We start from the raw sequence: 14,367 nt of genomic DNA, 5'->3' as shown, positions 1-14,367 counted from the left end.
GGTTTTAATGCATCTAACAAGAGGTTCTTGGCACTGCCGGCTTGCATGGCTTTCATTCCTGTGGTCTATGAACATATACACTCGCCAAGCTGTTTACACTCTCTGTCCAGAGATATTTTTCTGATTAACCACCAGCAGCTATTGGGATTTATGTTTGCCCACGTGCACAGCTGGGAAGAGCAAACAGCAAACACCACAGGGAGGCAGACGGGCACCCTCTGTGTCTCAGCTGTGGGATGCACAGTTGAAGGTGAGGCAGCTCCTTGCTGCCGCTTGCGCTGTCTTCGCTAACAGCTGAGGGCATGACAATACTCTTTTTAGTTCTGTTTCACCCCTGCTTTATTGGTCCCATAAATTCCTGGAAGAAGGTACCTTTGTAGCCATCAGGATAATGCACCTATCTAATCCAAAACAGTAATTCTTGGGTGTTTCCACAGCAAAATCAAGTAATTATCAGCAGTGGGTGCTTCCACAGAGAAAAGTAGATATTAAAGGTCATTGCATTACAAAAATCAGCATGCATTAAATACTTTTACTTTGAGCCTAAATATATGCTGTTACATCTGCCTCCGAGGTGTGTATATTTAAGTGTGAGCACACATCAACTTAATTACAGCATTGGTACTATCAGTAGGAGAGACGAGGCTATGTGGTAGAATCCCCAGCAACTGTTAACTTTTCATTTTCATTTAAAGCACATAGCTTTGTAATAAGAAAACTAGATAATGATCAAAAGTCCAGCTCTTATTTCAATAAAGACTTGACTGTTTTAATTTCAATGCCCACCACTCTCCTGGTGGAGCTGAACTTAGAGGAAGGGCTGGACACATCCCCCAAACTTCATATCCCATCTTCTTCCACCTCCCCATATTTGGGATGTTTGTGGGACCCTGCACTCCCACAAAGCCAGAAGTCACTATGACATACTAAATATTCTTATATAAAAATAGATACATCAGCTGTCAGACACACACCAGACTCCAGCACTAATTTATGTATAAACGTCTTCATCACTTCTCTCCCACCCTTTGCCCCTGTGGTAACGCTCGCCGGGGTGAGAGCAGCAGCTCTGATCTCTGCTGCCATTCACAGCTGAGTCATTTCTTGCTCTTCATTCATCTAGCACAAAGCCTTGGCAGAAGGAGCAGGGAAATAAATAGTTGGAGTTCTGGGTCCATGTGCCTGCAACACGAGCCTCGCCTCGCCGCAGCCATCACTTGCCCTTGCTCTAAAACCTCTCTGCATGAACTGGATCAATATTATCAGCCAGTTTCCTGCTTACCTGTTTTACCTAAATCACTAAGCTTTTTCAATGCTCAAGGTCCCTGACCAGAAAGACCACTCCTGTAGTTACAATTGATTTATTCACTTGAGGGAGGTACCATACCCAGTGAGAGCAAAAAAAGAAAAGGGTCCTGACTAGTTCTGTCTCATTACTCATAGCAAATTCGATGCTTTTCCAGCCATAACAACTACCTCCAAATTATTGACTGGTTGCAATGTGATTTCCAAAGCTTTAATCTTGTACGCAGCTCCCTGCGCTTCCAGAGAGAGACTTTGCAGAGCTTTGGAGCTTGGGCAGAGTTTGACCCACAATAAGGATTAAATGCAGAAAAACAATAATGAACTGACTCCTGCCCACTGACACCAACACCATGTTCCTTTGTGAGTGATGAATAAATACAAGGTACATTTGCCATTGCTGTCCCGTTGTACGCACCTGGGCACCTTGGGAGGGAAGCTGTTGTCTGCTGTGAGACGATACACAGCCTCTTGACCCATTTGCCATGTTTTCGTTGATGAAAGACCAAAGCAGGCAAAAATCAGCAGACTCATGCATAACACAGAGAACAGCAATTAACTCTTCACTGCAACCCTCTGCCTTCCGCTGCTGCAATGCTGACCGACTACAAATGGGTCTCTGCCTCTGCCGGGGCCAAACTCTGCCAATTCTCATCATCGATCAGGCGTCCTGCGCCCATTCAGCTTTCAAAGCTGCTCAAGGTGTCTCTTGCTGTTTTCCCCCTCACTTGGCCAGCAGACATGCTTGAAAGTAACTACATGTCCAATTGCATTATGTTCTCCAACTGCATCTCTTATTATTCTAGCTGGTTTTGCAAGTCTCATCTGTGGTGCATGGTCCTTGGAGCTCAGCTTTGTAAAATCTGATTTTACAAGCCCAAGCCTCATCCTAGTTTATTCTCCATCACCACCAGACACTGCTCCAGGAGGCAGGGACTTCACCAGGGTTGCCACACTGTCCAAACTTCTCCAGAGCATCCTTATGGTCCTCCCAGCCTCCCACCGGCAGCCTCCTCATTCCCACACCATCCTCCGACCACAGACCTTGGCAATGAAGAAAATGAGCAAGCCACTGGGCTCACTGTGGTGTGGTGAGTGTAGGGGCTTCCCATGGGAGATGGCTCAGAGCTCTGCGAGGAAAGTTCTCCCTAAATCATGCTGATAGCAGTCAGTCGAGGAGCAATAAAAATAATCACCTCTGTGAATCTATCTTCTACAAGAAGGGATGGCTGTTTAGGTGTTTTGCTTGTATTGCTGATAGTTGAATGGGAGAAAATGTTAATAATGATAAAAGCAGTCATGAACAGTAGCATCATCCTTTGGCGTGAGAATTTCTCAGAGCCAGAGAAACCCTTCAGCATCCTGGACCAAATGGCCCCAGCAGGACCAGGGGTTTGCAGCCCTCCTTGAGAAGTCTTTCATTGAGGGAATGGAGCTGGGACCCAAATCCTTCTCTCTGGTGCCTCATGATGAAGTTTAGTAGCTAATGACCAAGCTACTTTAGATGCAGTGGTGGGACTACACCCCTGAGTTCCTGCTCTGGTAGGCTGAACATTTAATGTCCGTATTCATGTGACCATCAGCCCAGTACTCATATCATCCTGTCCAAGCACAGCTACTTCACAGCTTGCTAAAGATACGATCTTCACCAGGCTTTGGAGGAAAAATTGATAATTTCTAGTGCTTTAAAAAAACCCCCACGCATGTCTATTTAGTGAAAGGATGAGGGATGGTGAGTGGGAAGGTGATGGGGTCCCTCACTCTAGATTAGACCCAGATGGGCTGCAGAGGTGGGGGAATAGCCTTTGCCTTCTTGATGATGAATGCACAAATCCCTTCTGCAGCTATCTGAACCGTCGTGTTGTGAAATGTATGGTGATTGATTAGGAGAGTATTAACCTTGTCATTTGTAATAGGTCACCTGGTGATTTTATCACGTTTTAATCCATATTTTTTCCATACCAAGCTCCTTCCTAAGGAAAGTGCATAGATGGGCCAGCTGGGAACGGGTAGGGGTCAATGTTCAGAGAGTTTGATGATAATTTTTTTAATGCTTGCCTTTTCTGAGTCAATTTCTTTTGGTAGCTCTCATGGCAGGATCAGATAACCATTTTCCAAGATTTATGTGACCAAATTAGTGATGTATATTTACTGATGACCACGAATTCCCTATGTCCTTGAGGTGCAGCAGTTTTAAGGGAACAAACCACAAGCAATAAGTTTTCAGGCTCTCGCTCTACCTGAAGCCATGAATATCTCCCCAAAGTCAGGAGGAGATCGCTGTGCCTATCTGAGGGTAAAACCCTATGTAGATTTATTTTGTGTTTTGTGAGTACAGTCATCATTTCTGTTTTATTCACTGTCTGTCTTAAAGTGTCTTAAAGCTGTGAACACCCAAGTTAGACAGTTACTTAAGTAAAAAACATTTTTTCTTTAGTACAGATTTGTGAGCCCAAGCTCACAGGCGCCTGATGAGACTTTTGAAAGCATCAAACACCGAATTTCCCACTAGTACACCTTCAAGGAAATTTGCCCTTCTTCCCTGCATCTTCACCAAAGACATTCCAAGCCACCTCTGATTCCCATCTCTGTTTTCCATCTCTGTGCTGGATTTTCCTTGTTTTACCAGACCTGAGGCTGAGCAGTTTTCGTACGGATAATCACCCCGACATAACGCTCAAGTGGAAGGAAGGATGTCACACCTGTTATATCCTTTTATTTTTCTCCTGATTGTCTTGTCTGGAAGGGCTGACTGTGGTCTCAAGTCTGGTTTTGGTCCAGGAAGTGACGTCTCAGCTGGAACAAGACCTAAAATGGGCTTCCCCAGTCGATGGGGATCATTTCATGGGTTGGCAATTGTGGCTGCGGAGTCAGAGCGCGGCTGCTTGCACTGCTTGCCTGGAACGAGTTAGGGGTGCAGCAGGAAGAGAGTGAACTGGGGCAACCACCAAGTCCCAACTGCATTTCTGTGTCCCTTAATGATGACATTAAGTTCAGGTCAGTAGGTTTCTTAGCTGGAACGGCCACTCCAGTAAAGTGCTTAGAAAAGAGTCAAGCAGGATGCTTGGGTTTTGATAACAGAGGTAGATTAAAAGCATGAAGAAATCCATTTTGAAGAGAGAAAACCAAAAAAGGAGTATCCCACCCCTGGGAGAGGAGGGGGAGACCACCCCAAACTGCCTAAGAGGTGTTGGAGGTCTACAGGCACATCAGGCAATCGGAGGCTCAGTCTTAAGCCCGTGTGGTTGTTGCTATTATCTGCTGTGTGTCTTTCCATGTGCATTACAAAGTGAAATAAGCTGGAATTTCCCCAGAAGGTCACAGCTGTACTTACTGGTATCCGCATGGGGACATCCCCGTTACAGTCTATCATTCTGTGCAAGAGGATAACTGGACACCATTGCTCTCAGCTGGTGCTTTCTGGGCGGTCATCTCAAAGCACGATGTGATTTTTTTAAAGCCTTTGGCATCAGACAGAAAAGCAGGGCATATCTGTTCCATACTTACACCTGGGAAAGTTGAGACGTGTAGAGATTAAACAAATTTCTCATCCTCAGTCACGAAATGCGTTGGTATGATGATGCACCGAGATGCATTTTTGTGCTACATGTCTCAGGAGTGAACTCTGGGATTTAGGGCATCCTTTCCCTGGAGCAAAGCTCTGTACACTGAATTGCGTGGAGAAAAGAGGATTTCACCTTTGCAGTGGCTAAATTTAACCTTCAGGTGGAAAAGAACACCAGCTTCTTGTCTGAGGTGGAATTATCTTGAGTAACCACATCTAACCCAGGTTTTCACTTAGTTTCAGTTCAAACATCACTATGAAAAATATGTGTGTATACACAGAAGGTATTTGCATAGTGTTTAATTTTAGATTTAACTTAACAGAGAAAAAAAAAAAAAAGACAAGGGGAAGGGGAAGACATGCCTGAACCTGCTGCACCTCTTAATAAGATTTAGTGAGATCAATATGTTGATACAATATTCTCTGGCCTTTCCTGGAACAAACACTCAGAAGAAAGTGGGGCACGGACGGCTGAGGGCTTTTCATGCCTTCAGATTGCTGCTGCAGAATTAGCAGAAATTTCCATTCTGGAAAAAAGATCAAGTTTAGGTTTTCAGTTAATGAGAACCTGGCATATTCCAGAATTTCACATCATTGCTGGGGTGATAAACTTGCAGTTCCCTCTCTCTGATGCAGCATTTGCTCGTTCTAAGGGATTATTCTCATTTTTCTGCATTTGATATGAGTGCAATCAGGATCAGGCACCTTTGGCTTGACTTGTCGCTAGGGTGGTGGCTCAGGGTCTGGTGTGGGCTGCAGAGGTTAAACACCAGAAAGGGTGGGTGTTGCTGAAAAATGTCCAGGAGGCTTCCAGTGCCAAAGCTATCCTGACACTGCTACAACAACTGAAAGATGAATTCGACCCAGAAAGCAACACTCTTCTTGGATTCCTAGCAATGTTCTTTGTTGAGCACATACACTTGGAAAAGACTTTTCAAAATATTTACTTTCAAATATTTTTAACTATGCTATAGTGTTTTACAAAAAAAGCTAAATTTATCCCTCCGTGGTTGTTTTGCAGTACAGGCTGACTCAGAGTTTGCTAATACAAGCTGAGTCTGCACTGCTGCTGGGTTGTGTTTTATGGAGGCTTAGCTCTTACCTGATCTGTATGCTCCTGCTGAAGATGGAGACGTTATTAGCTATCCTTGCCAATAAATTTTTTTAAATGCATTTCATCAAAACCGTTTTAGATGCAATAAATAATGCAATTTACATGAAATTTGATTAAGAAACTACCATTTTTGGAGTCTAGTAGAAGACAGGACTGAAGGAGTGTGTTGCTGGTGTTGCTCATTTGTTATTATTGTTGGTACTTACAGGCTGGATTGTGAAAAACAGATTTTTAACCTGGAAAATTCTATTTCTGGGGCTCAGCCCCAGACAGAGCAATGCCTCTGTCTTTCCCAGGAGCCCACTGCTGTGCCGCCTCCCAAGCCCCTTGTTCGGTGCTTCTGACCTAGTAGAAATAATTGTTCTCACAAGAGAATACAGCAGCTTTCAAAGCGTGCTGGAAACTTTAGGACTGGAAATGCTCAAAAAAATACATCATTTACTCTAATGCTACGGATTTTAATGTGGGCATATGATAATTTGGCAAACCACACTCATTTTGACAATGGATGCATTTTGTCAAGCTAAACGAAATAGCCATAAAATATACCTGGTACTTCACTGTAAGCCAAATATAACCTCAGCACTGGAGGAGATTAAAAAACAGAGAGCAGTAAGAGTGAGGACCAAAAAGCAGGAATTCTCTGCTAGCAGTACAAGTGATCTACTTTGCTGGATGTCAGTTGAAATGGAGATTGTTTGAACACACAGTCTCTGTGCACTTGTTAGGACATTATTTGCACCTCTCTGCCCACACTGTTGCACTGCCTCGTGGCAGAAAATCGGTGAAACCTCATTTTTCCTTGAGTTGGAGCCCACGACTGTAAGTGATCAAAAAGTGATCAAAAGAGAAAACCTAATTCAGGCACTCCTGCCCAAAACTAAGATCTGAATCTCAAGCAATCTGCAGTCTGCGGCTTCAGTCCCTTCACATTTGCTGTAACAAAAACTGTCTGATAAAAAGAACAAATAAACTTGTTAAGAGAGATGTCTGGGGTCACTGCACGAGTTGTCACACTTAGTTAGTTCCAACATGTTACTGCAACACATGTTTAAGGTCCAGCATGGATCCGTCCAGCAGCTGGGATGAGGCGCTTTGCTGGGAGCGATGGATCCCTCCATTTTTTCTTGTACCTAAATCCAGATTAAATTCAACAAAACTTAAAAAACAACATCTGACATAGGAAGAAAAGGATACAGGAAAAAGCTAGGTAGAAATTTAATTTTTAAAAGGGATATAACATAGAGAAATAGGTATATCACACCCCACCGTTACAGACCATTGTCTGGCCCAAGGGCTAAGTCAGCATCAGGTTAGCAGGGTGAGACCATGCAGCAGGCAATACCCACAGAGGTCTCAGGGGTTTTATCCCACCATCCCTTTTCCAGTTTGTCCTTTCTCATCTGGAACCAGCCTTTTTTGTAGCGGGCTCAGACCAAGAGCCCGATGGTTCGCCCATGGTGACAAAGCGGTTCCCAGGGCAGTGGGACAGAAAACAACTTCACAGCATCAACCTACCACAACGTGAGCAATCCCCAGGGAGCTGGTGGTGGAAAGCCGAGCAGAAACCCATGATTTCTCTAGTTCTTTCACATCAATTAGCTTTTACCCAACATTATGAAGCTATTGCATTCTTTCCCTTTATTTTCTTCCTTTGATTAGTCCGTGTCCCACCACTGCTCCTGTCTCCAGTTGCCATCTGTGAGCAATCTACATTCCCAGCCTCATCATTAATTTGTGTCATTTCTTGAAAACAGTGCAATCGTATACTCGTGGTAAGTATTTCATTCTGATTCAGGAGAGCTTAAAATGCCTCCATGTGTGCCTGCCTGCACCAGCTGAGTGTCACCAGACCAGAGCCCTGGCTTGTTTTTATGGCTTGCATGAAACATCCCCTGCCTCACGCTCCCCACGAGCCACAGACACTTTGCAAGCACCCAAGCTATGCCCAGTTTTTCAGTTCTTTTTTCCCCCCACATATGGTAATAATTTTTCATGGAAAAAAAAAAAGTATGTCAATGACATTTTCTACAGAACAAAAATAAAAGAAATAATTTTCTTTGGGAAGTTCTCTTTTTGGAAAGAAAACAATGCTTTCAAAACTTGTATTTTAAAAACTTTCATTGCTCATGTAAGTCTGAAAATATTTGGCTGTATTTCAAGTGCAATGAAAACAGTTTTTGAAACATCCAGATTTACAGTAAAACAGATATTCCAGCCTTCAGACAGTTCTGGATCCAGAAGGTCCTTGGAAATATTTGGGACAATCCACCCCCAGGATACTGAGCTGCTGTTTTGCCATTTCAGTAGCAAAACAGGGACATTTTTTGGACACTTCTTTGCCCCGAAACCATGGGGTTTGCTAAACACATGAGAACAACTGCTCCACCAAATACAACCCCACCTCCATGGCAGGATCTTGGACCCCAAGGGAAATAAACGCAGGGGAAGGCCTCTCCTCAGCCTATAACTTGAAGAATCAAATGTTAGGCTGATTTTACTGAAGGGTCATTCCTGTAGTGAGATTCCAGCCTCCATGTACACAACGGGACATGGGACAACATCTAAGGAAGAAGACCTCACTCGAAGAGCACTCAATATCCATCTTGCTATGACAGGTACCACCAGCCTCTGCATCCCTCCTGCTTGAGAAATTCACGTACAGCAGAGACAAAGGGGCGTGCTGCTGCCTTTGACACACATCCATATGTGCCGCATGCCGATCACGTTAACATAATTAACTTAATTTGACAAACTGCATCAAGCAACAGGCGTGGTTGTCTCGGAGCCTATTCGCTCTGTATGGTGACTACTCCCCAAACCATCAACATGACAGAAGAACTGTGTCTAATTAACACTTTCTTAATACCTCAACAAATAACAAACCTGCTGCTGGGAAAAATAGTTTCACACTTCCTTATCAAATTAGGGCAAAATCACTCCTAATGAGCTAAAATCAATTAGTGCGACACCAAAATGAATGTATTTATGCTGTCAGCAAGAGCTATTTGCATAACAGTTTGCAAGGGCAGGGAAGATGCTGTAGCTTCTCCAGTGCTGCTAATGAGGAGCTGCTGCGGAAAGGTGCTACCAGAGAGAAAATTGTTTTATGCAACCTCCACACTGCACCAGCTGGGACCCAGGGCCAGAAGCATCATAGGGGAAGGTGCAGGATTTTGTACTCCAAAGGACCCAGAAGCCCAGGTAGATGGGGTGCAGGGGTGCACCCTCTCTGCAGCCCTGGGATGGCCCCTCCACCACCACGGCGTGCCCTGCCCACGCCGGTGACCGCCACGAGCTTTCTGGCACCACCACCACCTTCCCCATGCACCACGGTGCTGATGGAGGACCTGGTTCTTCCCTCATTTACCCAGAGAAGTAAATACCTCTTCAATGCCTCTTCCGCCTACACAAGGACGAATAAACAGCTGAAAATGGTACACAGCAAGACAAAAACGCCTTCATGAAAATCATCCGTAGTTTTTTGTTGTTGTTAAAACCTATAATCAAATTAGAGGACTGCTTCATGAACAAACGGAATGGAGACAGACAGCAATTGATTTTAATTTTTTTTTTTTTTTTTTTTTTTTTTACAGCTACGTAAAACATCTTGTTGCAGTTCTGGCATCTAAAAATGCATTCTTGACCTTGGAGTTAATTGCTTTGAAGCTGTGCTTGTGACTAATGCCTACGTGCCCATGTGTCTCTGCCTCTTGCTATCTCAATGCCATTATAGTCACACGTGTAGAAATACATACACAAGAGGAAGAATGACACACTACGGACTGAAATAACAGCGTGTAAGCTGGTGTAGCTGAAGTCTTTACTAAGATGCTTGCAGCAAAGTATCTTCTGCACTTAGGCTATCGTACAGGCAATAGTTGGATGGATAAATAACTCATCTGTGGCTTCCCCCATCAGAAGAAAGGATGCACGAGTGGAACATGAGTCCACAAAAATAAATGTAAAGAGAGGAAAAGGCAGGGAGGGACCAAGAGGAGAGCAGGGGCAAGTGTGTTTTAGGAGAGGAGGCTGAAAGTTGATGGCACACCTGGCCAGGAAGAGCAATCACCAGGGAATGGTGCTGCTTCCCCTTGCAAGGAATCACAGAAGGGTTTGGGTTGGAAGGGACCATAAAAATCATCAAATTCCAACCCCCTGCCATGGGCAGGGACACCTCCCACTAGACCCGGTCACTCCAAGCTCCCTCCAACCTGGCTTTACAAGACTTTACAAAGACTGAGTTACTCTAAGTCCTTCTGGTCTTCTGCTGAAAGATTTTGGGGAAGGCTACAGTGGGAGGTAGGTTGGGGCAGCTCTGGTCAGCTCTCTGCAAGTATGGGCACAGGGAAGGTCTGATGCAACATGCAGTGGGAAAGGAAGAACCAGGTTCATTTTCAACTCCTCTTAGCATATACCTGCATGTAGCTAACGGCTGTGAGAACTACTCACTTTTCAACACATTTTCTTCTTTAAAAATAGAAATGGTCAAGTCTATAGCTTGGGAAAACAGTCAATACAAGACAGGACATTTCCCTTCTAAAATAAAAACAAATTTTCAAACATGTGGGCAGGGTGATGCTCTCTAATGATCCTGAGCTTTTCATATTCTCAATATGTTTTCTTAGGACAAAAGTATTGGTATTCATACAAACCTGTTAGGCACTATATTTTCCACACTTCTAGAATCACTCTTCATCGCTGGTTTCATTGTACTTGGTCTATTAAACAGGTGTGTGCATTGAGGAGTATTTTAATCTTAAAAAACTGAAGCAAACAGTCCCCATTTATTTCATGTCCTTGGAAAACATTTGTAGCAAACATGAAAAGATACATCTGCATGGGCAGCTTTGGAAAACCATTGGGATTCTAGCTGAACGCACACCCAAAGAAGAAGCATTACCCAGTCGGGTTAAAGCCTCGGGCTGCTGCAAGGTGCTGGTGGGTCCTGCCCATCGCCCCCGGGCTGGGGAGTGGATCAGGAATAATTCAGTGTCCGCTGGAGTCCTTCTGCTTTGGATATGGCCAAAGTGGACATGGCAATTCCTGTCCTTACAACTTTGTGTGATGCTGTGCCCAGAGCATGCATGGGTCACCCAGCTGATTATCTGCTCATTAATTGACATGGTCCTGCAGCAACACTAGTGAGTTGCAGTTGCAGCATCCCCCAAAAAACACATTGGAGGTCATACCAGAGATATTTCTCCAGGAATTTCTTCTTTTCATCTTGAACCCCTCACATCTTTTGGGAATATCCATTTTTACACTTACTTTCTGTAGTTTTCTCAGCAAACAGAGCAAAGACTTCATTTTACCCACCGTAGGGTTTCCATGAGCGTGGCTGCTGCCGCGGGGTCTGCCCGGGACCACGTAAGCCCCAGGCAATCCTGGCGTGCCGGGACTGCAGCCTGTCCACTTAACATAGCTTCACGCATTCCCCATCATCCTACATCACCGCCCACCACCCCACCAGTGACTTCAGCTGCCTTGTGGGAGCCCCACCACTGAAGATGGCAAATCCTCCCCGCTTGCAGAAAGCACATCAATCACGTGGGAAGCATGCAGGTAATGGGCAGCATGGGATGGCTCCTTGGCTCTCACCCAGCAAACTGTGGGGGGCGTCGAGGGGAAGTCGTAATATTTTAACATTTTGCTCTAGATACACTCTGCTGGGGTCTAAGGCACAAAGCATGAATCTGTTTCTTATCTTTGCTTTTTATCTGACAGCCACAGGGAAAGCATTTACTAATGCAACCAATGCACTCAGAAAAGTTTTAAACAGACTTTCTGGCTTTCTGAAGAAAACAAAGACTTTGTCACGGATTATCGTTACTGGTTATTATCAGTAGAATTTTTTGGACAAAGAGGACTGTATCTGTGGCTGGGATTTCTTGGCCAGAGCCACAGGCACAGGCACCAGAAAGTGCATGCTAGGGAAGGTGCACATCCCGGTCCATGACACATCTGGAGACTTTTCGACAAGTGTAGAAAATTCTCTAAATCTTCACAGACAAAATTTCCAGATGGAAAAGGAGACACTATTTGTCCAAGAAAACAAAAATCAGTGGTAGCTGATTGTAGAATCTTATGCAAAATAAAGAAAATTTGATGGAAACAGATCTTTCACATCACTCTATGGTCTGTTGAAAGCTGTTTTCACTCTGAACAAAAAAAATGTTCTCATATTATATCTGGGTCTAATGTATAATTTTTACATTACAACTGGGATCTTTGAAAGATCATCTGAAATAAGGTTGCAATGTAATCTCCCAGAAAGGATGGGAGCCTGCAAGGTCAACGCGTAAATGAGATGGGAGCATATAAGCAGCTAATGAAGCAAGCAAATATTGGTGAGAAAGGGAAGAAAATAAATTCCTGAAGGACTGAAACCTGACTGTTGCTCAGATACATGAGCTTCTGTACAAGCAGGAGAAAATGTGGGTACAAGGTGGATGCTGGGAGTGAGGGACACCCAGGCCACACAGGGCATCTCCCACGCCTGGGACATGCCCATCTCTTGGGGCATCCTGGAAAAGCCCGTCAGGTACTTCTCAGCAGGTTTTAGACACCTTCAAAATTATTTCACTTTATACGTGGAAAAATTGGCAGGGGCAAGCTCCTCAGCTTGTGCAAATGAGCTCCCAAGGACCCACCCAGGGCAGGATAAATAGCTGGAAAAGACGATGCTGCCGGAGCCAACGTGGCATTAACGATGCTGAGCAGCTCCTGCAGCGGAGGCACTACCTGCCACAGTAATTAGTGCAGGGCAAGCACTTTGCATTCCTGTAGATGCAGTCATTCTTCAAATGAGTAATTTATACAGGCACAATAAACTATATCATATATAATTTCTCACCCGTCATTGCCTGAGGGGAGTACACGAGCCTGGTTTACAAGGAGGTGCTGCACAGACACCACGTGGTGGGCAGTGAGTAACAGATATATTTTATTTTTTAAGGTTTTCAATCTTTACATAGTTCTACAAGGCAGTGAAAACACCCTTGCAAAACCAAACGCCCTGTGCATCGCACCCTCACAGTGTGTGGGGATACAGGAGATGTTCAGCAGCTGCTGCTGGAAGGTGGTTTGTAAAACCTTGCAGATGTTTTGCTAGATGCTTACCCTGCACCGAGCCAGGACGTGCTGGAGCACACGCATGCTGGATGGGTTCACCCTGGCACTGTGCAGAAGTTTTATGCTCTCGTGTGCATCCTTTCCTCAAGGGATGCTCCAGGAGCACTCCTGGACCTGTTGCAGTCAGGTTTATTCTACACAACTAATCCCATGTTTATTGTCTGACCTTCCAGTTGTTCTTAGGGTTGTTCAAAAAATCTGAATGCCCGGTACATGATGCACAAAAGCCAAATTTGAACATCAGATTTTGAAACTCAGGTTAGGATCAATGTCTCGTTGTGAGCCTGTGATGTACAACAGCAGCTGTGGCTACAATAGGAAGGGACCATGGACTCACAAAGCGCCCAGAAATTAATCTGATGTGACCAGTCTCAGCCCTGGAGGGTAGAAGGAGGAAAAACAAACACTGTTGCAACTCTACACCCCAGCCATCTCAGTTCTAAGGGGGAGACTGTTTTTCTTGCCAGCTCAGAAGGAAAAATGAGGCAGTACAAATGGCACGGCCCAAAGCATGAGGACATGGAGAGCCCAAGTCAGAAGCCAAGTCACAGTAACTAGCTTATGTTTAATATTACCCAGTAAAATCTGCTTGCCATCTTGATAGCCTCAGAGAGGTGTTCCATTTTTTATGCTGATGTGCATTCAGCAGGAGACCAACAGAACAAAGCAAAATGTTTTCTTTTGATGAGGTTTCTGCTTTTCCAACCTCTTGGGAAACACAGCAACAAAGCTTCTTTAAGATGTTGCAATCTTGCATCACGTTGAAATGTCATGGACTACCACAAGACAAATATATCTTTTGTGCAACTTAAATGGCAATCAGGGAGCTATTTTTTCTGATTAATATACGGAAAGTTGGCGGTCACAGCAGGGGACTGATGAGGCTAATCCGTCAATGTCCTTGATAGTGGTATGCTTGATTGCTCCAAGCCAGTGGAAGTGCATAATGACGAGGAAAGGCAGTGATCAGAACTGGGGGTACATCCTCCCTTCTGCTCGAGTCACTTGGATGTTTGCACCTCAGCTGACACTACGTGAGATATTTGGATGGGCTCTCAAGAGGGCACTGCTAATGAAATTAGGAGCAGGAGGGGATATCTACATTCATGGGAGATCAGACACAGTTGAGAAACATCAGAGATTAGATTTAGGATACTTGTGTGTCTTAGGTAAAGGCTCTCTGCATGAGCAGAGGTGGACCCAAAGAATCTGAAAACTTGAATACCTCTCAGACGAACTTGTCCTTTCAGTG

The 14,367-nt window shown here is 44.5% G+C and overlaps 1 long non-coding RNA gene across 1 annotated transcript in view; it reads right to left on the bottom strand.

Annotated features, from left to right (window-relative positions):
* The window catches only part of LOC308068832, a 38,110-nt gene extending 23,743 nt beyond the window's left edge, over nucleotides 1–14,367 (bottom strand). Inside the window, exon 1 of the long non-coding RNA XR_013930154.1 lies at nucleotides 1–14,367. This exon is cut by the window's left edge and continues 21,728 nt beyond it. This is a non-coding gene — a long non-coding RNA (uncharacterized lncRNA).

Source organism: Falco punctatus, assembly GCF_963210335.1.
Source record: "Falco punctatus genome assembly, chromosome: 8".
NCBI classification, from domain to species: Eukaryota; Metazoa; Chordata; class Aves; order Falconiformes; family Falconidae; genus Falco; species Falco punctatus.
This window is presented reverse-complemented; position numbering and strand designations above follow the sequence as displayed.